At 48.5% G+C, this 23761-nt stretch overlaps 1 protein-coding gene across 1 annotated transcript in view; it reads left to right on the forward strand.

Annotated features, from left to right (window-relative positions):
• LOC139265421 (rho guanine nucleotide exchange factor 26-like) overlaps window positions 1-23761 on the forward strand; it is a 208162-nt gene that overhangs the window by 66864 nt on the left and 117537 nt on the right. The window lies entirely within an intron of this gene.

Raw genomic sequence — 23761 nt, forward strand, 5'->3', positions numbered from 1 at the left:
GGAATTGGGAGCAGGCCATTCTGGGATATGAGGGAAAGAAACTGAGGTGAAGAAAGATAGAGCTTCCATGGTTAACAGAAATGGCAGGGGCCTCCCATTTCTCCATGTACCTTAATACTCTGTTGACACTCTTTAATACTGTCGCACGTAACAACAGTTGCGCTTGCTTAGTAAATAAATACTGTTTACAGCCTTGGCACTGAAGTTTGAGAATGTTGGCTATTGAAATTTGTTCGTGTGCTTTTTTGGGTGTGCTGTTGAAGGTGTGCGGTTGGAGATTTTATCCGGACCTCGCTGATCTTTTGCATGGTGGATATTTTCTGAAACCTGCATCGCTTTTGGATTCCAGGAGTACATCAGCTACTTGCATTCACATCACGCCTCTCGCATTTGAGAACTTCTCCGCATGCTTTACTGAGAGGGTGGAGAGCACGGAGAGGGAGGGAAATGTAGGAGGAGGCCATCCAACGCATGGTTCAAGAGAAAGGCCTCCAAGAGACATTTGCAGGTGGGGATGAGAGGCACGATGATTTTGGGAGAGAGCCCTAGAGAGTCTGGCCTGGATTTTTGGCTTTTCTGTTTTCGAGGCAATAATGGCGGCGGGGCGAGAAAGTTAGCGGCCAGGAATAGTTTGCGCCTCAGTATGTAAGTTTGGGCATCTGGGCCCTGTGTCCGGGGGCGCAGCGCTAAGGGAGGTGTTGTACACCTCTCGTGATGCAAAGATGGGAAACTCCTGAGCTAACGAGCCGGTCCGGGAGCGCTCCAAGAGAGGTCTGGGGAGGGGGAGGTGGGGAAAAACTTTTTTTTTAAAACCACAAAAACATTCCCAAAACATTGCCCACTGTTATGTTTTCGGTACAATCTCACAAGCATACACAGGCTTTAAAATGGCGGATAACTTCAGGAAACCAGTCCGGTGACTCCCTCTTTATTGTTGTAAACAGCAATGGTTGCAGTGTCACAGTAGTCCACTGGGTGGAGCTATATATATTACACCTGCTCCACCGCAACACAAATCACACAAAAGAATTTGATCAAAAAACACTCGCATTTACTTTTGTAGTAATTTACTTTCCTCTCCGCCACCGGTATGGCGCTGGTTTCCCAGGCGGTTATTGCGGGCGCAGTTCTGGGCGGGCGGGTCGGGCAGGAGCTCAAACTGGCGCCGGTGTCACAACCAGAAGGGTTGCACACCTGGCGCAGCTCTTCCCGGCCCTGATCCGCGCTGCCTCAAATCCCGATACTAGGATCGCGATGGGGCGCTGACGATCTCACCTCCGCCTTTCACGCTGCTCCGGGGGCGAAACCCGGAGCGCAAAGGACGGGAAAGTCCAGCCCAAGGGATATGGTGCCGTGAATGAAAGAGCAGAAGTGACAGGCTGGAGATGTGGAGTTGGAGGAGAAAAGGTTTCAGCTTGTGGGGCGGTACTGGATATGTTGGCTGAGATATGGAGCAGCTAAATATCAGAAGGATATGAAAAAAAGAAAGGCCTCAAAGTGGCAGGAACAGAGTGAAAGGTGGTGCAGGACTTTGTGGGAGAAAGAAAGAGTGTGCAGCAAGCCTGTCCCACCCACCCTTTCCTGCAACGACTATCTGTCCCACCTGTGACAGAGACTGTAATTCCCGTATTGGACTGTTCAGTCACCTGAGAACTCACTTTAAGAGTGGAAGCAAGTCTTCCTCGCTTTCGAGGGACTGCCAATGATGATGATGATTCATGTTAGTATTCTGGAGAACATACTGCTTCTCGGAGTGAGCGATACTCGGTCTTGGTCTAAGATTGAAAGAAATACCAAGCTAATTTGTCCCCTTCCCAGAGGCCTAAATCAAAAGGCGTCAATCCAACCTGATAGTGTGATGAAGTTAGCAGCAGTAGAATGCTTCGTGCTCCATTTACATTACATCCTAGCCCTTGGCCCTGAAGGTGCCATATGTTAGGAAATCGGGCAGGGAGTAATCTATCGCCTGATTGGTAGGCATGTTGAAGACCAATACATTGACTTCCCTACATTGATATCATGCTGCTGGCACAGTTGTGAAGATTCCAGCATTGTTCCTCACCTCCGGGTCGAGGAGAATCCTTTTGCGGGTGCTCAGGACAGCGGGGGTGAGTTAAGTGGGGCATTCAGCCATCAATCTCTACCGGGTCTTAGGGTGCCAATAAGTTGATGGTGCCTTGGGCGGGGTGAGCGACTTCCTGTGACTGTGCGACTGGTTCTGGTGTCATATTGGCCTTCTCTCTAAGGGGATGTACTGTGGTGCTTATAGCAGGGAGGGTAGCGTGTCTTGTCTAATTTCTTACCTTGGCTCATTCAGTTCCGTTGCACTGTCCGCAAGATCCTGCAAATCCACGGGAGGTTAAACGCGCCAACATCAGTGTTCTCGATCAGGCCAACATCCCCAGCATCGAAACACTGACCACACTCGAGCAGTTCCGTTGGGCGGGCCACATTGTCCGCATGCCCGACACAAGACTCCCAAAGCAAGCGCTCTACTCGGAACTCCGACACAGCAAGCGAGCCCCAGGTGGGCAGAGGAAACGTTCCAAGGACACTCTCAAAGCCTCCTTGATAAAGTGCAACATCCCCACCGGCACCTGAGAGTCCCTGGCCAAGGACTGTTCTAGGTGGGGGAGGTGCATCCGGGAGGGCGCTGAGCACCTCGAGTCTTGTCGTCGAGAGCATGCAGAAATCAAGCGCAGGCAGCGGAAGGAGCGTGCAGCAAACCAGTCCCACCCACCCCTTCCCTCAACGACTATCTGTCCCACCTGTGACAGAGACTGTAATTCCCGTATTGGACTGTACAGTCACCTGAGAACTCACTTTTAGAGTGGAAGCAAGTCTTCCTCGATTTTGAGGGACTGCCTATGATGATGATGACTGTCCTGTTTAAAATCCCCATAGTTTGCCAGCGATATTCTTATTATCACACGTGCGGCGGTAGATCAGAATTACGATTGACAAGAGAAAATAACATTAAAACAACGTCAATGTTAATTGTAATTCTTAGTAACTGATTCTTAGTAACTGTGGCAGCAAGTGTGAAAGTGCGTCTTTAAGTATGAGAGAATTACTTTAAGCGATTGGTCTTTGTAGCAAGTATAACGTGCAAAAGACTCCGCTCTGGAATACAACAGGGATTTATTTGCTTATTATCTGCTCATTGCTCTCATCAATAATCCTTTTGGCTGCAACCTTGGTGTGAATAGCATTCATTAACATTCTGGTGCTGCTCTGACAATGTTTCCCTTGTACTGGTGCCTGTGATGGTGGGTGCTGAATGACAATGAGGTCATAAAAATATCCTTAATGATTACTGTGGGAAAAAGCTTCTGCCTTCAATAGGTTAAAGAAGGAAATCTTTCCGTCAAGATTGCTTTTGTACTCCAGCTTCCAATTAACTTTGACATACCTTTCCTCCCTCTACCCCCTATTGATTTTGTTATACATAGAGGAGGCATTATCGGTCTAATTTCGTGACTATGCTTTCCTCAGGGGACACCTTGCGCACTTGACTTTCGCCGATAGCGTAAAACTGGTGATAGCGAGTCAGCAAACCGTTTTACCTCTCCCAGTTTTTATTTCCATTAAAATTCTTCCCACAAGAACAGGAGGAGGCCAATTCAGCCCCTCGAGCCTGTTCCACCATTGATTTTGATCATGGCTGATCTGAATCGAGACTCCCATCTACCTGCCTTGGTTCTGTATCATCTCAGTTTTGAACCACTCCCCAGTCTCGACAGCTTTGCGGTGAGTGAGTTCCAGATTCCCACGACCCTTTGTGTGAAGAAGCGCTTCCTGACATCACCCTTGAACGGCCTGGCTCTAATTTTAAGGTAATGTCCCCTTGCTCTGGACTCTTACTGTCAGAGGGAAAAGTTTCTTTCTATAAAATCATGTAATCATCTTTAGAAATTCCCATTTCTTGCGTCGTTCTTTTGTACGGTTTTAATTTGGTGGTATTAAAAATTGTGTTTTTCAGCAACAGAATCATTAATTGTTATATAATCATTAAAAATGATGTAACTATCTCCTTGTGGCTTTGTGTTTGATATTACAGTTTGTTCTGTAATGGAGGCAGTCTGACCTGAGGACCAGAACAGTGGAGTTACTGCAGGGCAACCTTTTCATTCTCGATGACATCCTATTGGGGCAAGTTAATGTTCCAGTGTAGGGGAGTTTGGGCAGGACCATTTAAAAGGACAGCATACTTTTTAAAAAAAAAAGAAAGACCTGCATTTATATAGCGCCTTTCACGGCCACTGGAATTCTCAAAGCACTTTACAGCTAATTCATCATCATAGGCAGTCCCTTGGAATCGAGGAAGACTTGCTTCCACTCTTAAAATGAGTCCTTAGGAACAGTCCAATATGAGAGCCACAGTCCCTGTCACAGGTGGGACAGATAGTCGTTGAGGGAAGGGGTGGGTGGGACAGGTTTGCCGCACGCTCCTTCCACTGCCTACGCTTGATTTCTGCATGCTCTCGGCGGTGAGACTCGAGGAGCTCAGCGCCCTCCTGGATGCACTTTCTCCACTTAAGGCGGTCTTTGGCCAGGGACTCCCAGGTGTCAGTGGGGATGTTGCACTTTATCAGGGAGGCTATGAGGGTTTCCTGGTAACGTTTCCACTGCCCAACTTTGGCTCATTTGCCATGAAATATTCCGAGTAGAGCGCTTGCTTTGGGAGTCTTGTGTCTGGCATGTGAACTATGTGGCCTGCCCAGCGGAGCTGATCAAGTGCTTCAATGCTGGAGATGTTGGCCTGGTCGAGGACGCTAATGTTGGTGCGTCTGTACTTTTGGAGTATAGTCACTGTTGTAGCGTGGGAAATGCAGCAGCCAATTTGCACACAAGCAAGCTCTCGCAAGCAGCAATGTGATAATGACCAGATAATCTGTTTTTGTTATGTTGATTGAGGGATAAATATTGGCCCCAGGACACACGGGAAAACTCCCCTGCTCTTCTTCGAAATAGTGCCATGGGATCTTTTCCGTCCACTTGAGAGAGCAGACAGGGCCTCATTTTAACATCTCATCCGAAAGACAGCACCTCTGACAGTGCAGCACTCCCTCAGCACTGCACTGGGAGTGTCAGCCTAAATTTTGTGCTCAAGTCTCTAGAGTGGGGCTTGAACCCACAAACTTCTGACTCCGAGGCGAGAATGCTGCCCACTGAGCCACAGCTGACAATAAAGGACAGGCTGAGGCTATATACTGGAAACACTCAGACTGTGTAGAAAGCGACGCAGATTTTATTTCACTCAGATGAGGTCCAAATGTGCTGGCGTGGGTCAGAGAGGAGCATTGCTTTGATCGCTGTGCATAACGACATCATAAATGTGTTATTTCCTGCATCTTTAACTGAATTGATTACTGATCGAAGCCGGAAGCTCCGTTTCCACAGTTGGACTGAGACATCACTTTTAAACCCATTGGTAAAAGCAAAGGCAAAGTATCCATGTTTGAGCCAGTTGGACTCTTTGGCCTCAAAAAAGAGAAGTCTCAGAGAAAAGATTATAGAAGAAAAAAATACATAAATGGGATAGCGAAAGTAAACCCAGAATAATATGATTAGATGTGCCAAGAGAGCAGTTTAAGTGCAAAAGATCAAGGTTGTAAAATACAAGTTTCGAGCAGCTCGGAGTGTTTCTTTACACAGGGGGGTAGTGACAGCTGGAACTCATTGCCAGGAAGAGTGATTGAGGCGCAGGACACTGGACTCATTTAGGAAACAGCCAGATCCTGCAATGGAGAAGATGATAAGAGTTGCTATTCAACGGACTGAAGGGCTTTCTTTTACTGAGCCCATCCTGTGGTTATGATTTCAACAGAGACAGGGAGGAAGAGGAGGCTGATAATCCGGCACTGGGCGAGATCGGACCAGGGAGCTTTCCTGGTCTCGAATAACACAATTCTGGATCCTGAGAGAATAAATGACAACAGGAGCTTTTAGAGGATATTAGTTTTGAAAGTCATGAAAGGCGCTATATAAATACAAGTCTTTCTTTCTTTCTAACTCTGCTTCATTATACCAGACCCCTGGTATAGTGAAAAAGATGGATAGACTTGGATTCCTATAGCCCCTTTTACGACCACCGGACATTTCAAAGCTCTTTTCGGCCATTGAAGTACTTTTGGAGTGTAGTTGCTGTTGTAATGTGGGTAACACAGCAGCCAATTTGTGCACGAGCAAGAACATAAGAAATAGGAGCAGGAGTCAGCCATTTGGCCCCTTGAACCTGCTCCGCCATTTAATAAGATCATGGCTGATCTGATCTTGGCCTCAACTCCACTTCCCTGCCCGCTCCCCATAACCCTCAACTCCCTTATCGTTTAAAAATCTGTCTTTCTCCACCTCAAATATATTCAATGATTCAGTCTCCACAGCTCTCTGGGGCAGAGAATTCCAAAGATTCACGACCGTCCAAGAGAAGAAATTCCTCCTCATTTCTGTATTAAATGGATGACGCCTTATTCTGAAACTATGCCCCCTAGTTATAGATTCCCCCGCGAGGGGAAACATCCTCTCTGCATCTACCCTGTCAAGCTCCCATAGAATCTTTTATGTTTCAATAAGTTCACCTCTAATTCTTCTAAACTCCAAAGAGTATAGGCCCAACCTGCTCAAGTTTGGAGTATAATGTTGGAAAGTGTGAGGTCATGCACTTTGGCAGAAAAAAATCAAAGAGCAAGTTATTATTTAAATGGAGAAAGATTGCAAAGTGCCGCAGTACAGCGGAACCTGGGGGTACTTGTGCATGAAACACAAAAGGATAGTATGCAGGTACAGCAAGTGATCAGGAAGGCCAATGGTATCTTGGCCTTTATTGCAAAGGGGATGGAGTATAAAAGCAGGAAAGACTTACTACAGTTGCACAGGGTATTGGTGAGGCCACACCTGGAATACTGCGTGCAGTTTTGGTTTCCATATTTACGACAGGATATACTTGCTTTGGAGGCAGTTCAGAGAATGTTCACTAGGTTGATTCTGGGGATGAGAAAAGGTTGAGTAGGTTGGGCCTCTACTCATTGGAATTCAGAAGCATGAGAGGTGATCTTATCGAAATGTATAAGATTATGAGGGGGCTTGACAAAGTGGATGCAGAGAGGATGTTTCCACTGGACATGATCTTAGAATAAGGGGTCATCCATTTAAAACAGATGAGGAGGAATTTCTTCTGAGTGTTGTAAAGGGGAATTCACTGTCTCCGAGAGCTGGGACATTGAATAAATTTAAGACAGAAATTGACAGTTTCTAAAACGATAAGGGGATAAGGGGTTATGGAGAGTGGGCAGGGAAGTGGAGCTGAGTCCATAAACAGATCAGCCATGATATTGAATAGCAGAGCAGGCTCAAGGGGCCGTATGGCCTACTCCTGTTCCTATTTCTTACGTTCTTATGTAACCTTTCTTCATAAGACAACCCATTCATCTCCGGAATCAACCTAAAGAAAGAAAGCCGTGAATTTATATAGCGCCTTTCACGACCACTGGACGTCTCAAAGTGCTTTACAGCCAATGAAGTACTTTTGGAGTGTAGTCACTGTTGTAATGTAGGAAACGTGGCAGCCAACTTGTGCACAGCAAACTCCTACACACACCAATGTGATAATGACCAGATAATCTGTGTTTGTTATGTTGATTGAGGGATAAATATTGGCCAGGCCACTGGGAATAACTCCCCTGCTCTTCTTCGAAATAGTGCCATGGGATCTTTTAAGTCCACCTGAGAGGGCAGATGGGGCCTCGGTTTAATGTCTCATCCAAAAGATGGCATCTCTGACAGTGCGGCACTCGTTCAGCACTGCACTGTGAGTGTCAGCCTGGATTTATGTGCTCAAGTCCCTGGAGTGGGAATTGAATCCACAACCTTCTGACTCAGAGCCAAATGTGCTGCCCACTGAGCCACAGCTGACACTGGGCACATCGCACCACACAAAGGCTCCTGCTATAAGCGCTGGGGTCTGTGCTAAATTCTGGTAATTTGTGCATTCCTGATTCCTCCAAAGACTTTATTCCATCTTCATGGGATCTTTTTACGCCCACCTGCGAGCGCTTAATGCCTCATAGGAAAGACGGCTTCCCCCGACACCACAGCGCTCCCGCAGCACTGCACTGAAGCATCAGCATGGATCTTGTGTTCAAGTACCTAGAGTGGGGTTTGAACCCACAACCATCTGACTCAGCTCGGAGAGTGCTACCCACTGAGCCACAGCTGACGCCCAAAGTGTGGGCTCAGGATCCTGCAGATCCTGCAAATCCCCTGGGAGGACGGGCACACCAACATCAGTGTCCTTGTCCAGGCTAACATCCCCAGCATTGAAGCACTGACCACAATTGATCAGCTCTGCTGGGCAGGCCACATAGTTCCCATGCTAGACACGAGACTTCCTAAGCAAATGCTCTATGCGGAGCTCCTTCACGGCAAACGAGCCAAAGGTGGGCAGCGGAAACGTTTCAAGGACACCCTCAAAGCCTCCCTGATAAAGTGTGATATCACCACTGACATCCGGGAGTCCCTGGCCGAAGACCGTCCTAGGTGGAGAGGGTGCATCCGGGAGGGCGTTGAGCTCTTCGAATCTCAACGCCGAGAGCGTGAAGAGGTCAAGCGCAGGCAGCGGAAGGAGCGTGCGGCAAACCAGTCCCACCCACCCCTTCCCTCGACAAATGTCTGTCCCACCTGTGACAGGGTCTGTGGCTCTCGTATTGGACTGTTCAGCCACCAAAGAACTCACTTCAGGAGTGGAAGCAAGTCTTCTTCGATTCCGAGGGACTGCCTATGATGATGGTGAAGATGGACTCGGGTATGAAGAATGACTGCTTGGCAAGGTACTTGTGGAATTGTAGCCCAGCGTGACTGAGGGGCTTTAGAAGAAGATGGGAGAATATCCGCAAGATTTAAAATATAAATTGTTGGAATATTCTGGACGCTTATTGGCCTGTTTGAAGCTGCTTCAATCACCAAGAACGAAAACTCAAGTGAGGAAAAGCAATTAATTCGAACCAGTGTGGATAGATTGGAGAAGCTGGGGTCGTTCTCCTTGGAGCAAATCAAGTTAAGAGGAGATTTGATAGGGGTGCTTAAAATCACAAAGGGATTAGATAGAGTAAATTAGGATAAACTGTTTCTTATGATTGAGGGGTCGATAACCAGATTTAAGGTGATTGGCAAAAAAACAGAAGCGACGTGAGGGAAAACGTTTACGCAACGAGTGGTTAGGATTTGGAATGCACGGCCTGATGGAGTGGTGGAGACAGATTCAGTAGTATCCTTGAAAAGGGAATTGGATAAATACTTGAAGAAGAAAAAAATAGTAAGGATATGGGGAAACAGAGGGGGAGTGGGACTAACTGGATTGCTCTTCGAAAGAGCCGGCGCAGACTCGATGGGCCGAATGGCCTCCTTCTGTGGTGTACTATTCTATGATTCTATGAGTTTGACAGGCTGGCTGTGTCTAATTATCTTCTTTTTAGGCAGTCCCTCATGAGTCGAAGATGGCTTGCTTCCACACTAATATGAGTTCTCAGGTGACTGATGGGACCAATGCGGGACCTACAGTCTCTTGTCACAGGTGGGGCAGATGGTGGTTGGAGGGACGGGTGGGTGGGGTGCTTGGGGTGTCGTGCGCTCCTTCCGCTGTTTGCGCTTGGTTTCCGCTTGCTCCCGGTGATGAGACTCGAGCTGTTCGTGCCTTCCCAGATGCTTCTCCTCTACTTTGAGCGGTCTTGGGCCAAGGATTCCCAAAAGTTGGTGGGGATGTTGCACTTTTTCAAGGAGACTTTGAAGGTGTCCTTAAAGCGTTTCCTCTGCCCACCTGGGGCTCGCTTGCCATGTCAGAGCTCTGAGTAGAGCGCTTGTTTTGGCAGTCTCGTATCGGGCATGCGGACGATGTGGCCCGTCCAACGGAGCTGATCGAGTGTGGTCACCTTCAACGGAGCTGATCGAGTGTGGTCACCTTCAACGGAGCTGATCGAGTGTGGTCACCTTCAACGGAGCTGATCGAGTGTGGTCACCTTCAACGGAGCTGATCGAGTGTGGTCACCTTCAACGGAGCTGATCGAGTGTGGTCAATGCTTCGATGCTGTTGGCCTGAGCGAGAACACTGATGTTAGTACGCCTATCCTGCCAATGGATTTGCAGGATTTTGCAGAGGCAGCATTGGTGGTATTTCTCTAGTGCTTTGCGATGTCTGTCCATGTCTCTGAAGCATATAGAAGCGCGGGTATCACTACTGCTCTGTAGACCATGAGCTTGGTGCCGGGTTTGAGGTCCTGGTCTTCAAACATTCTCTTCCTCGGCCGACTGAAGGCTGCACTGGCACATTGAAGGTGGTGTTGGATTTCATCATCGACATCTGCCCTTGTTGACAGTAGGCTCCTGAAGTATGGAAAATGGTCCACGTTGTCCCAGGCCGTGCCGTGGATTTTGATAACCGGGGGCAGTGCTGTGTGGCGGGGGGTAGGGGGTTGGTCGAGGACCTTTGTCTTACAGATGTTTAGCGTAAGACCCATGCTCTTGTATGCCTCAGTGAAGATGTTGACAATGGTTTGGAGTTCAGCCTCCGAGTGTGTGCAGGCACACGCGTTGCCTGCATACTGTTCTTCGATGACAGAGGATGGGATGACCTTGGATCTGGACTGAAGGCAACAGAGGTTGAATAGTTTCAAGTTTGTTCTATAGATTAGCTGCACTCCAGCGGGGAGCTTACTGAAGGTAAGATGGAGCATTGCAGCAAGGAAGAGCGTTGGTGTGATGACGCAGCCTTGCTTGACCCTGGTCCGAACTTGGATTGGGTCTGTGGTGGCATAATAAAGTTAAATGGATTACATGAGAATGTCCCAGTTAGTGGGTGGGAGTAAGCTGGGATGTTGTTATTTATATCAGTTTGGAAAGGTCCCTCACTGCAAAACTGATGACGGAGGTGAAAGTTCATGGGATTCAAATTAAATTACAAATTGCATTATTAATGGGGCAGGTGGCAGGAAGCAGAGGGTGCTTGTCAGTGGCAACCATACCAACTGAGCAGCTGTGACCAGCTGTCATTCCTGCCTTGGCTACCCTCCCCCTCCCCGCAAGGCTCTGTCTTGAGATCCACTACTCTTTATAATTACATAGAAGAATTACATACGTTTTAAAGCACAGAAACAGGCCATTCAGCCCAACTGGTCTGTGCCAGCGTTTAATTTCTTTTTTTCCCATTCGTTCCTGGGATGTGGGCATCGCTGGCAAGGCCGGCATTTATTGCCCTTGAGGAGGTGGTGGTGAGCCGCCGCCTTGAACCGCTGCAGTCCGTGTGGTGAAGGTACTCCCACAGTGCTGTTAGGGACGGGGTTCCAGGATTTTGACCCAGCAACAATGAAGGAACAGCGATATATTTCCAAGTCAGGATGGTGTGTGACTTGGAGAGGAACTTGGAGGTGGTGGTGTTTCCATGCGCCTGCTGCCCTTGTCCTTCGAGCTGATAGAGGTTGCGGGTTAGGGAGGTGCTGCCGAAGAGGCCTTGGCACGTTGCTGCAGTGTATCTTGTGGAATAGTACACACTGCAGCCCCGGTGCACCGGTGGTGGAGGGAGTGAATGTTTAAGATGGTGGATGGGGTGTCAATCAAGTGGCTGCTTTGTCCTGGATGGTGTCGAGCTTCTTGTGTTGTTGGAGCTGCACTCATCCAGGCAAGTGGAGAGTATTCCATCACACTCCTGACTTGTGCCTTGTAGATGGTGGAAAGGCTTTGGCAGGTCAGGAGATGAGACACTCGCCACAGAATACCCAACCTCTGACCTGCTCTTGTAGCAATAGTCTTTGTAGCTGGTCCAGTTAAGTTTCTGTCAATGGTGAGCCCCAGGATGTTGATGGTGGGGGATTCGGCGATGGTAATGCCGTTGAATGTCAAGGGGCGGTGGTTAGACTCTCACTTGTTGGAGATAGTCATTGCCTGGCACTTGTGTGGCACCAATGTTACTTACCACTTATCAGCCGAAACCTGAATGTTGTTCAGGTCTTGCTGCATGCAGGTATGGACTGCTTCATTATCTGAGGAGTTGCGAATGGAACTGAACATCAGCGAACATCCCCATTTCAAAGGAGCCAAATATTGATTAAAATGCTGAATTTGTCCAACTAATTTTGGATACTTTAATGTCTTGGTGATCGGTGGCTGAATCAATGTTGTAGAGATGCTGAATGTTGTGACTCCTAGAACAGTCGTGCACTTCGGACTACTTGGCATGGTATGTACACTCTTTAAAGGTTGGCAACTGTAAGTGCCAGCCTTGGCTCAGTGGGTAGCACTCTCACATCTGAGTCACAATCCCACTCCAGAGCGCAACAGTTAGGCTGGTGCTCCCAGTGCAGTACTGAGGGAGTGTTGTGAGAGGTGCTGAATTTTGGCGGAGTATAACACAATTACACTTAACCAATTCAACAGGCATAAAATTGTCCTTGAACTTATATTAAAGAAGGGAATGCTTGTTCGCTGAATAGAATCATAGAAATTTACGGCACGGAAGGAGGCCATTTTGGCATATCGTGTCCGCGCCGGCCGACCAAGAGCTATCCAGCCTAATCCCACTTTCCAGCTCTTGGTCCGTAGCCCTGCAGGTTACAGCACTTTAAGTGCGCATCCAAGTACTTTTTAAACGTGGTGAGGGTTTCTGCCTCTACCACCCTTTCAGGCAGTGATTCCAGACCCCCACCACCCTCTGGGTAAAGAAACTTCCCCTTAAATCCCCTTTAAACCTGCTAACAATTACTTTAAATTTATGCCCCCTGGATGTTGACCCTTCTGCCAAGGGAAACTGGTCCTTCCTATTTGTGGAAGCTCTGTCTGTCGTTGATATCTTGTTTCACATCATGGGTTGCAGATTATCACGGGAGACCACGCTGTTAAATACTAGATAGTGAAGGAAGTGACAAGGGACCTTGCATTACCTGGAAATTGCTGATTTTCCTTCAGACCACTTCAATATATAACAAAAAACATCTTGTGCTTTGCCTACTCCTGTTCCCATTTCTTATGGACTTATGCTGGATTTTGAAGTCATCCCGTCTGTAATTGGTGTCAATGTTCAGCAGAAGCCTGAATCACCAACTCCCAAGTGTGACTGTGGCTGAGGCCGCTCAGTGCCTCTCCCACACTTCCTGCTTTAGAAGCCATCCCTTGTCTCCGATATTGGAACATGTCAGTTTGAAGAATTATGCCGCAATTAATAAAGTGTTTGGTTGAGTGGGGCTCTGAGGTCACGTTCCTTTTGCTCTCACTCGCTCTTTGTACAATTATCCAGCGAACGAGATTGTTCATTCACGAAAACAGAAGTGGATTCTTTCTCTGAGGGAGTGCCTGCACTATTAGTTGAACCGTCTTCCGTTTTGTCTGCAGCGGTGGTGTGAACTCATCGGGGAAACTAAAACTAGGGGACATTGTCTCAGAATAAGGGGCCGCCCATTTAAAACTGAGATGAGGAGGAATTTCTTTTCTGAGGGTTGTAAATCTGTGGAATTCTCTGCCCCAGAGAGCTGTCGAGGCTGGGTCATTGAATATATTTAATGCAGAGATAGACAGATTTTTGAGTGATAAGGGAGTCCAGGGTTATGGGGAGCAAGCAGGGAAGTGGAGCTGAGTCCATGATCAGATCAGCCATGATCTTATTGAATGGCGGAGTAGGCTCGAGGGGCCAAATGGGCCTACTCCTGCTCCTATTTCTTATCTTCTTATGAACCTCAAAGTACTGTGGATCGGGAACCATGGACGATGGGTTTGTGGCCGACCAAATTCGCAGTGCGCTGTCAGAGGTGCCATCTTTCCGATAAGAACGTCTCTCTCTTTATTATTTTTTTTGTCGTTCTTTGCTAGCTTTTAGAAGTTTCCCAATCCTCTGGCCTCCCACTGGTCTTGGCCACATTGCATGGCCTTGTTTTCAATTTAATACCATCGCTTATTTCCTTAGTTAGCCATGGATGATTATCCCTTCTCTTACAGTCTTTCCTTCTCATTTGGACATATTTTTGTTGAGAGTTATGAAATATCTCTTTAAATGTCTGCCAGGGCTCATCAACTGTCCCACACTTTAATCTATTTTCCAAGTCTACTTTAGCCAACTCTGCCTTCATACCTTTGCAGTCTCCTTTATTTAAGCTTAGGACACTGGTTTGAGATCTAACTTTCTCACCCTCCAACGGATTTTGAAATTCAACCATGTTAAACCGAGGCCCCACCTTCCCTCTCGGGTGAATGTAAAAGATCCCATGGTGCAATTTCGAAGACGAACAGAGGAGTTCTTCCTGGTATCTTGGCCAATACTTATCCTTCAACCAACATCAGTAAAATAGATTGTCTGATCACTATCGCTGTATGTTTGTGGGAGCTTGCCGCGTGCAAATTGACTGCTGCGTTTCCTACATTACAACAGTGACTACACTTCAAAAGTACTTCACTGACAAAGCACTTCTGGGATGCCTTGAAGTCGTCAATGGTGCGGTATAAATTGCAAGGCTTTCTTTGTTTACTCCTGCAATCAATGTGCCTTCTCCACCACCTGTCTGATAGCATTATCCTTTGATTTTGCACTAAAAATAGAGACTATTGTTTTTATTAAGGTGTTGCTGACTAAGATTGCTATCTTCACCCTGTCACCCAAGCAGACGATGTTTCTGAATGCAAGAAAGCAGTTCCATGTCGGCATTCACTCATCAAAGAAACATCAGCTGATTACTTCAGTTGACGTTTTCCCATGACAGCCCGTGCAAACCACAACAATCGGAATAATAAATAATCAGCAGTTCTCTAATAAATCATTAACAGTTCTCGAATGGTGACGATCACTGCAATTAAAAGTTAAAAGGAAGAAACTTTGATGACCTCAGCAATGAGACAATGACCACTAATCAATATTGGTCAGGAAAATTCCTCTTTGCAATAGTGCCACGGGTCTTTTGCATCCACCTGCGAGGGCAGGCGGGGCCTCGGTTTAATGTCTCATCCAAAAGATGACCTCTTCGTCAGTGCAGGTCTCCCTCAGTATTTTTTAACATTTGTTCACAGGATGTGGGTGTCGCTGGCTAGGCTCGCATTTATTGCCCATCCCTAATTGCCCTTGCTCGACCATTTCAGAGGGGCAGCGAAGCGTCAATCACATTGCTGTGGGTCTGGAGTCACATATAGGCCCAGACCAGGTAAAGACAGCAGATTTCCCTCACTAAAGGACATTAGTGAACCAGATGGGTTTTTACGAGAATCCAATAGTTTCATGGCCACCATTACTGATTAAGGGTCACCTTTTTATTCCAGAATTATTTCATTAACGGAATTTAAATTCCCCAGCAGCTGCCATGGTGGGATTTGAGCACTTATCACCAGATTATTTGTCCAGGCCTCTGGAGTACTAGTCTAGTAACGTTACCATTATGCTATCGTTCTCTATGCACTTGGAGTGTCGGAACAAGTTTCTGGAACCCACAACCTTCTGACTTGGAAGCGAGAGTTGACCACTGAGCCATGTCTGACCCAGTGCACCCAACATTGGCAATATCGACATGTTTAGCCACATGATTTGGCACAGCGCAACGTTGCACTGCAAATCCTATGGGGTTTACACACCCCTTCACATACCTGTGATTTGCTGCACATTTAATGCAATTTGTGCCTTAAAAGGTCTCTGAGCAGGGACTGGGCGCCCCTGGGAGGCCAGCCAGGGGGCAAGTAGTTTCCTTACGAATGAGACGTTAAATCGAGGCCCCGTCTGCCCCCTCGTGATTGTAAAAGATCCCACGGCACTATTTTCAGGAAGAGCAGGGGAGTTCGAGAATCTCTGTTAGCAGCCACTGGAAAAGTGGTCGCTAGAGTCTTCCTTAACCGTCTCCTCCCTGTGGCCGAGGGGCTCCTCCGGGAGTCACAGTGCGGATTTTATCCCCTACTGGGCACAACGGACATGATATTTGCAGCGCGACAGCTGCAGGGAACAGCACCAGCCCTTATACATGGTCTTCTTACAAAGGCATTTGACACTGTCAACCGCGAGGGTCTATGGAGCGTCCTCCTCCGTTTCGAATGCCCCCAAAAGTTCAGCGCCATCCCCCGCCTGCTCCACGACAACATGCAGGCCGTGATCCTTACCAACGGATCCACCACAGACCCAATGCATACCTGGACCGGGGTCAAACAGGGCTGCGTCATCGCCCCAACCCTCTTCTCAATCTTCCTCGCTGCCAGGCTCCACCTCACAGTCGACAAGCTTCCCGCTGGAGTGGAACTAAACTACAGAACCAATATTTATCCCTCAACCAATACCACTAAAACAGATTCAAAAGCAAAATACTGCGGATGTTGGAATCTGAAATAAAAACAGAAAATGCTGGAAATTTCAGTGGGTCATAGAAACATAGAAAATAGGTGCAGGAGTAGACCATTCAGCCTTTTGAGCCTGCACTACCATTCAATATGATCATGGCTGATCAGGCAACTTCAGTACCCCATTCCTGCTTTCTCTCCATACCCCTTGATCCCTTTAGCCATAAGGGCCACATTTAACTCCCTTTTGAATATATCTAATGAACTGGCCTCAACAACTTTCTGTGGTAGAGAATTCCACAGGTTCACAATTCTCTGAGTGAAGAAGTTTCTCCTTATCTCAGTCCTAAATGGCTTACCTCTTATCCTTAGACTGTGACCCCTGGTTCTGGACTTCCCCAACATCGGGAGCATTCTTCCTGCATCTAACCTGTGCAATCCCGTCAGAATTTTATATGTTTCTATGAGATCTCCCCTCATTCATTTAAATTCCATTGAATATAAGCCTAGTCGAACCAATCTTTCTTCATATGTCAGTCCTGCCATCCCAGGAATCAGTCTGGTGAACCTTCGCTGCACTCCCTCAATAGCAAGAATGTCCTTCCTCAGATTAGGAGACCAAAACTGCGCACAATATTCAAGGTGTGGTCTCGCCAAGGCCCTGTGCAACAGGCAGCACTGTGGAGAGAGAAACCGAGTTAACGTTTCGGGTCGATGAACCTTCTTCAGAACAGATTCTCAAGAAGCACTGAAAGGGGGAGAGGAAGAAAGAACAAAAGGAAAGGGCTATGATAGGGTGGAAGGTAGGAGAGATTAGAGAGACAAAAGGGATGATGGCCAAAATTCAAATGGTAATGGGCAGAGTTAGAAAAGGATTAATCTAGATAGGGTGTGAATGGCGGGATAATGACCAGCTGCCATTAGAGACAAGGAGAAAAAAAAACATTATGTTTAAAACAGATTATCTGGCCATTATCACATTGCTGTTTGTGGGACCTTGCTGTGCGTAAATTGGCTGTCACGTTTCCTACATTACAATGGTGACTACACTTCAGAAGTACTTCATTGGCTGTGAATCGCTTTTGGGATGTCCTGAGATCATGAAAGGCGCTATATAAATGCAAGTATTTCTTTAGTTATTCGTCAATCTACTTATTGCGCTCGGCAGAGATTCATTGATCTGGTGCGAGATGTACCGTGGTGAGTTGATGGGTTGCTCCTATTGTCAGTGTGAGGATTTCGCTGCAAGTTCATTTGTTTAGTGGTGGGAGGGGAATATCCGCAGAAAGGTCAGAAGCTGCGTCTCGGAACAGCTTAGGCCATTTATGCAGATCCCTACAAAGCGCTCACTGTCTTGCGCAGAATTGAGGCAAACACATTCCAGTCAGGCATTGATGCTGGAGCAGAATGTCTGTCTTGTCCGCAGTCAAAAGATCTGAATAATGCATTCACCGCCTTGCCCAGTAATTTCAGAACACTTTACATTGTCCTGGCTCGAGGAAGGGCACCAGGCATTCGTAAGAAGCACTGGGTTTGCATCAGACAGAGCTGGCATTAAGATTGCCGTTTTAGTGTTTAAATATCAGAGGGTAAATTCTCCCACTGCACGCTCCCGATGAAGAGTCTCGTCTTTACGCAGCATAAATCAGGACATTGAGCTCTACAAGTGCAATTTCCCCAAAGCCCACCTCGTTGCCCCTCCCCACCCCTCTCGCGGTAGGCGAACGGAACAACTCTTGCCAGCTGCCACTTCTAGGATTTCCTGGCATTACGCCCACTGAAATATAGGCATGCAAGTGGGAAATGTATCCTCCTGATTTCAGCCAGATTTCTTTCGCCGTGATTGTGTCTTTGGGTTTTTGAAGTGTATTGTGCAGCCTAATTGCAGCGGTGGTGGAAGTACTGACCAATTGGAAATGATGTAGAGTTGAACAGGTATCTGAGAGCGCAGACATCTTATGGCCTAGATTTTCCAAACCGTAGGGAAATTCCGCCTTCCTGATGACCAGCGTTGCTAAGGCGCGAATGGGAAATACATCCAATGAGCTTTTCCTCTTGTTGTGTTAGCTGTGGCTCAGTGGGCAGCACACTCGCCTCTGTCATAGGTTGTGGGGTTCAAGTCCCACTCCAGAGACTTGAGCACAAAAAATTCCAAGCTGACACTCCCAGTGCAGTGCTGAGGGAGCGCCGCACTGTCAGAGGTGTCGTCTTTCAGATGAGATGTTAAACCGAGGCCTCGTCTGCTCTCTCAGGTGGAGGTATTCGATTCCATGGCACTATTTCGAAGGAGAGCAGGGGAGTTATCTCTGGTGTCCTGGCCAATATTTATCCCTCAATCAACATCACTAAAACAAAATATTATGTCTTTTCTGTTCTTTTTTTTTATGTTTCTTTCTTTCTGTTTCTTTCCATCCTTCCCCTTCTTCTTCCCCTTCTCCTTTCGTTTCCCTTCCTTCCTTTTTCTTCCTTCCTTTTTCTTCCTTGTTTTCTTTCTTCCTTCCTTCCTTTCCTTTCTTCCTTCCTCCTTTCCTTCCTTTCTTCCTCCTTTCTTTCCTACTTTCGTCCTCCTTTCTTTCTTTCTTTCCTTTCCAGAGAGAGAGTGGCGAGGTAAAAGACTAAGTTTATGCATTTATAGAATCATAGAAATTTATGGCACAGTAGAAGGCCATTCGGCCCATTGTGTCTGCGCCGGCCGACAAAGAGTTATCCAGCCTAATCCCACTTTCCAGCTCTCAGTCCGTAGCCCTACAGGTTACGGCACTTCAAGTGCACATCCAATTTCTTTTTAAATGTGGTGAGGGTTTCTGCCTCTACCACCCTTTTGAGGCAGTGAGTTCCAGACCCCCACCACCCTCTGATGAAAAAGATTCTCCTCAAATCCCCTCCAATCCTTCTGCCAATTACTTTAAATCTATTCGAGTAAGTAGATTAGAGCAGTGGAAGATTGTTTTATGAAATCTGAGATGGTGGCAATTCAATGCTCCTCTTTCCCCAACTCCTGCATTTACTGTGGGGTCCTTTCCAAGGATCTGGCGGGGATCTTTCTCAGTGGGTTGGGAGTTTAAAAACTAGGAGGCCCACCCACGATGAATGACTTCTCTTGGTGGTTATGGGCTGCCTTCTCCTGCATGCAAAGTTTAATAAGTGGGAAAATCTAGTGATCAAAAGGGGATGCAGTAAAACCCAAGAGTCAGCACACAGCCCATTTTGGATATAAAAGCAGGCAAAATTCAGCCACTTTACATGGCAGGATTCTTTTGGGCTCGAGGATGTGAGCGATGGAATTTTCTAGATGAAGATTAGGACCATGAAGGCTGGGGGCCTAAATTTTCTGAATAATGAGCATTCGTGGTAAGTTTGTAAAGCACTTTAAGATAGCGAGAGGGAGAGCTAACTCCAAGAACATGGCATTCCTACATTATAGTGACCACATTTCAAAAGTACTTTGTTCTGTAAACACTTTGGGACGTCCGGTGGTCGTGAAAGGCGCTATAGAAATCCAAGTCTTTTTTTAATGGATGGTCATGGCAGGGGCAGGGGCAGGGGCTGGGGGGGAGTGCGGTTCTCCTTCCTTGGCTGTGCAGTGTTGGGGGAAGAGGCTTTGACTCTGGTAGCCACTTCCTCCCATTGCCCTCTGGGTTGCTCTTGGAGGCCTGCAGTGCTGGAGAGCCCCACTCTGCCTCACTTTCTTCAGAAGAGTTGCCATGGCTGCATGGGTCCTCTGGCCTGCCTCTTTGACCTGCCCCTCTGGCCTGCTCCCCTGGCCTGTCCCTCTGACCACCTCTCTGGCTTGCCCCTCTAACCTGCCCTCCTGGCCTGCATGGTGATCTGCCCCCTCTGACTTGCTCTCTGGCCTTCTCTCTGACCTGCAACTCCTGACTTGCCCCCGTGACCTGCCTCCACGGCCTGCCCCCCTCGTGGATATTTTTGGACGCAGAGCCTCGCTGTGCTGCAAGTTTTAACAAACTGCTTGCCTGCTTCTTTAAACTGTGGGAGAGAGAGCTTTCAGTCGCAGCAGCTGGCGTCCTGGTGGCGGGCATTAACCGTGTCCTGCCACGGTGCCTATCGCGCATTACGCGGGGCATTGAAAAGGTTGAAGATCGCAGGCTGGGCTTCTCTAACCCCATAGAGATGGGGTAGGGGGAGGGGAGAGAGAGGAGAGAGGGGAGGGGGAGGGGTGTGAGGGGAGAGCGAGCGGGAGGGAGGGGGGAGAGAGGGCAGGGGAAGAGGGGAGGGGTGAGAGGGAGGAGGGGTGTGAGGTGAGAAGGGGGGAGGGGTGTGAGGGGAGTGGGGGAGGGGTGTGAGGGTAAAGAGGGAAGGGGGAGGGGTGTGAGGGGAGAGAATGCAGGGGGAGGGGTGTGAGGGGAGAGAGGGCAGGGGGAGGAGGGGTGTGAGGGGAGAGAGGGCAGGGGGAGGAGGGGTGTGAGGGGAGAGAGGGCAGGGGGAGGAGGGGTGTGAGGGGCGAGAGGGCAAGGGGAGGGGGGGTGTGAGGGGAGAGAGGGCAGGGGGAGGGGGGGGTGTGAGGGGAGAGAGGGCAGGGGGAGGGGGGGTGTGAGGGGAGAGAGGGCAGGGGGAGGAGGGGTGTGAGGGGAGAGAGGGCAGGGGGAGGAGGGGTGTGAGGGGAGAGAGGGCAGGGGGAGGAGGGGTGTGCGGGGAGAGAGGGCAGGGGGAGGGGCGTGAGGGGAGAGAGGGCACGGGGAGGGGAGAGAGGGCAGGGGGAGAGGGAAGAGCGGACATGGGGAGGGGTGTGAGGGGAGAGGGAAGAGCGGACATGGGGAGGGATGTGAGGGGAGAGAGGGCGGGCAGGGGGAGGGGTGCGAGGGGAGAGGGGACGGGGGAGAAGTGCGAGGGGAGGGGGAGAGGGAGAGACAACTTGTTCCATCATCCCATTTCTACACTTGGTTGCCAAGACAACCCGAATGGTGGGAACTCTGCTGTTCCGCACTGGCAATGCTCACGAGTGTGAACCAGAGGACAGCCACCCTTCTGTCGGTCAGCTCTGTGCACCCTGGCGGCTCTTGTGTTGCGCGGCACCGTACAAATGTTTTTGTACTTTGCAGGAATGTCTGGCAGTTTTAAGCCCTGCGGGTTCCTTCATGTGGATGTTGCAGGCTGCAGTCTCCAGGATAATGTCTAATCCAATGTTTCTTGGCATGACTGCGCTTGGTGCATTGGCAGCGCTCCAGGTTTGGCTAACTGCTCGATCAGTTCAAACCCCCCCCCAAAAAAATCAGGAAGAGTAACTTTGATCTCTCTGATGCATGCAACACTGGAGGGGAGCTAATAACTGCAGGATTGCACGCTCTGGCAGACACAGGCACTGACTGTTAAAGGGTGCCGTGCCTTGTGGCTTCCTTGGGTGGTATTTTGGGCATGGATGGCTCTGCTGGCATTGTTTCAGTCGTTTCAGCCGTGGTGGGCAGCACTCTCACCTCTGAGTCGGAAGGTCGTGAGTTCAAGTCCTGCTCCAGAGATTTGAGCACAAAATCCAGGCCGGCACTTCAGTGTAGTGGTGAGGGAGTGCCGTCTTTCGGGTGAGATGCTGAACCAAGCCCCCTCAAGTGGACGCAAAAGATCCCTTGAAACTATTCGGGGAAGAGCAGTGGAGCTCTCTCTGGTATTCCTGGCCAATATTTATCCCTCAAGTGACAGCACTTTTTAAATCTGGTCTTTATCACATTGCTGTTTTTGGGAGCTTGCTGTACACAATTTAGCTGCCATGTTTCCCTACCTTACAACAGTGACAGCACTTCCAAGCGTACTACATTGGCTGTAAAGTGTTTGGGGGTGTCCTGAGGTGGTGAAAGGCGCTATAAAAATGCAAGTTCATGCTTCCTATCTTGACATGGCTTGGGAAAGAAAAAAACCTTAAGATAAAGCAACCATTTGATAATGAATTACTCAATACTATTTTGGACGCCGCCATTCATTCACCTTGGCGCTGTGTCAGAGCTGAGTGGTGAAATGAGTGAGCTATTTTGTTTTTTTGTTTGGGTCAGTTCTCACTTCTCAAATGTTAACAGACGTCAAGGCCAGGGGCTACTCGGTGCAATTTGATGTTTAACTGCTGCTCTGGGCTCATTTCAGCTGCTTTCTGTATTATTTGGCTGAAAATCTGGGTCATGTCATGAGACACGGTTAGCATAACGGAATGTCGAGTGTGACGGGATGAGGGAAAATAGCTGTGCCTACTTCCCTCTAATTTCTACCTTGAACAGAATAGCGATGTGACTAACAGTTGACAAGGCCCTAGTGATCAGCAAGGGCAGACCTCGATGGCGAGGTCCAACATCGCCTTCAGTGTACCAGCGCTGCCTTTGGTTGCCTGAGGAAGTCCTGAAGACCAGGATCTCAAATCTATCACCAAGCTTATAGTCTACAGGACAGTAGTGATACCCGCCCTCCTATATGGCTCAGAGATGTGGACCATATACAGTAGACACCTCAAAGCTCTGGAGAAATACCACCAAGATCTGCAAGATCCTGCAAATCCACTGGGAGGACAGATGCACCAGCATCGGTGTTCTCGATCAGGCCAACATCCCCAGCATTGAAGCACTGACCACACTCGACCAGATCCATTGAGCGGGCCACATCATCCGTATGCCCGACACGAGACTCCCAAAGCAAGCGCTCTACTCTGAACTCCTACATGGCAAGTGAGCCCCAGGTGGGCAGAGGAAACATTTCAAGGACACCCTCAAAGCCTCCCTGATAAAGTGCAACATCCCCACCGGCACCTGGGAGTCCCTGGCCCAAGACTGCCCTAATTGGAGGAAGAGCATCTGGGAGGGTGCTGAGCACCTCGAGTCTCGTCGCCGAGAGCATGCAGAAACCAAGCGCAGGCCGCGGAAGGAGCGTGCGGCAAACCTGTCCCACGCACGCTTTCCTTCAACGACTGTCTGTCCCACCTGTGACCGAGACTGTAATTCCCGTATTGGACTCTAGAGCCACCTGAGAACTCAATTTTAGAGTGGAAGCAAGTCTTCCTCGATTTCGAGGGACTGCCTATGATGATGAGTGATCGTTGTGACGTTCCACCTGGGGCTCGTGTGGCTTGGTGCTGTCAGATTCTGCTGATGACTCAGACTTTGCGCGTGATTCACACATTTCGGTGTTACAATTATGTCAGGGTGTGGTCTGCGATATGCCATTGGGACCCGATATTTCAGTTTGCAACTGCTTCAGCTCATCTGCTGTTGAAACCCTCAGCTGTGCCGTTGTGTTGCCTCTAGGCACAACTATTCCAGGTTTCTCCTTTATGTCCTCTCACCTTGCACCCCTCCGTAAGCTTGAGCTCTTCCAAAACTTGGCTGCCCGTGTCCTAACTCACAACAAGTCCCGTTCGCCTATCACCACTGTGCTCGCTGAACTACATTGGCTCCTGGTCCGGCAACACCTCAATTTTAAAATTCTCATCCTTGCCTTCCATGGCCTCGCCCCTCCATATCTCTGTAACCTTCTCCAACACTCCGAGATC

This window comes from Pristiophorus japonicus, chromosome 6, assembly GCF_044704955.1.
Source record: "Pristiophorus japonicus isolate sPriJap1 chromosome 6, sPriJap1.hap1, whole genome shotgun sequence".
Lineage (NCBI taxonomy): Eukaryota > Metazoa > Chordata > Chondrichthyes > Pristiophoridae > Pristiophorus > Pristiophorus japonicus.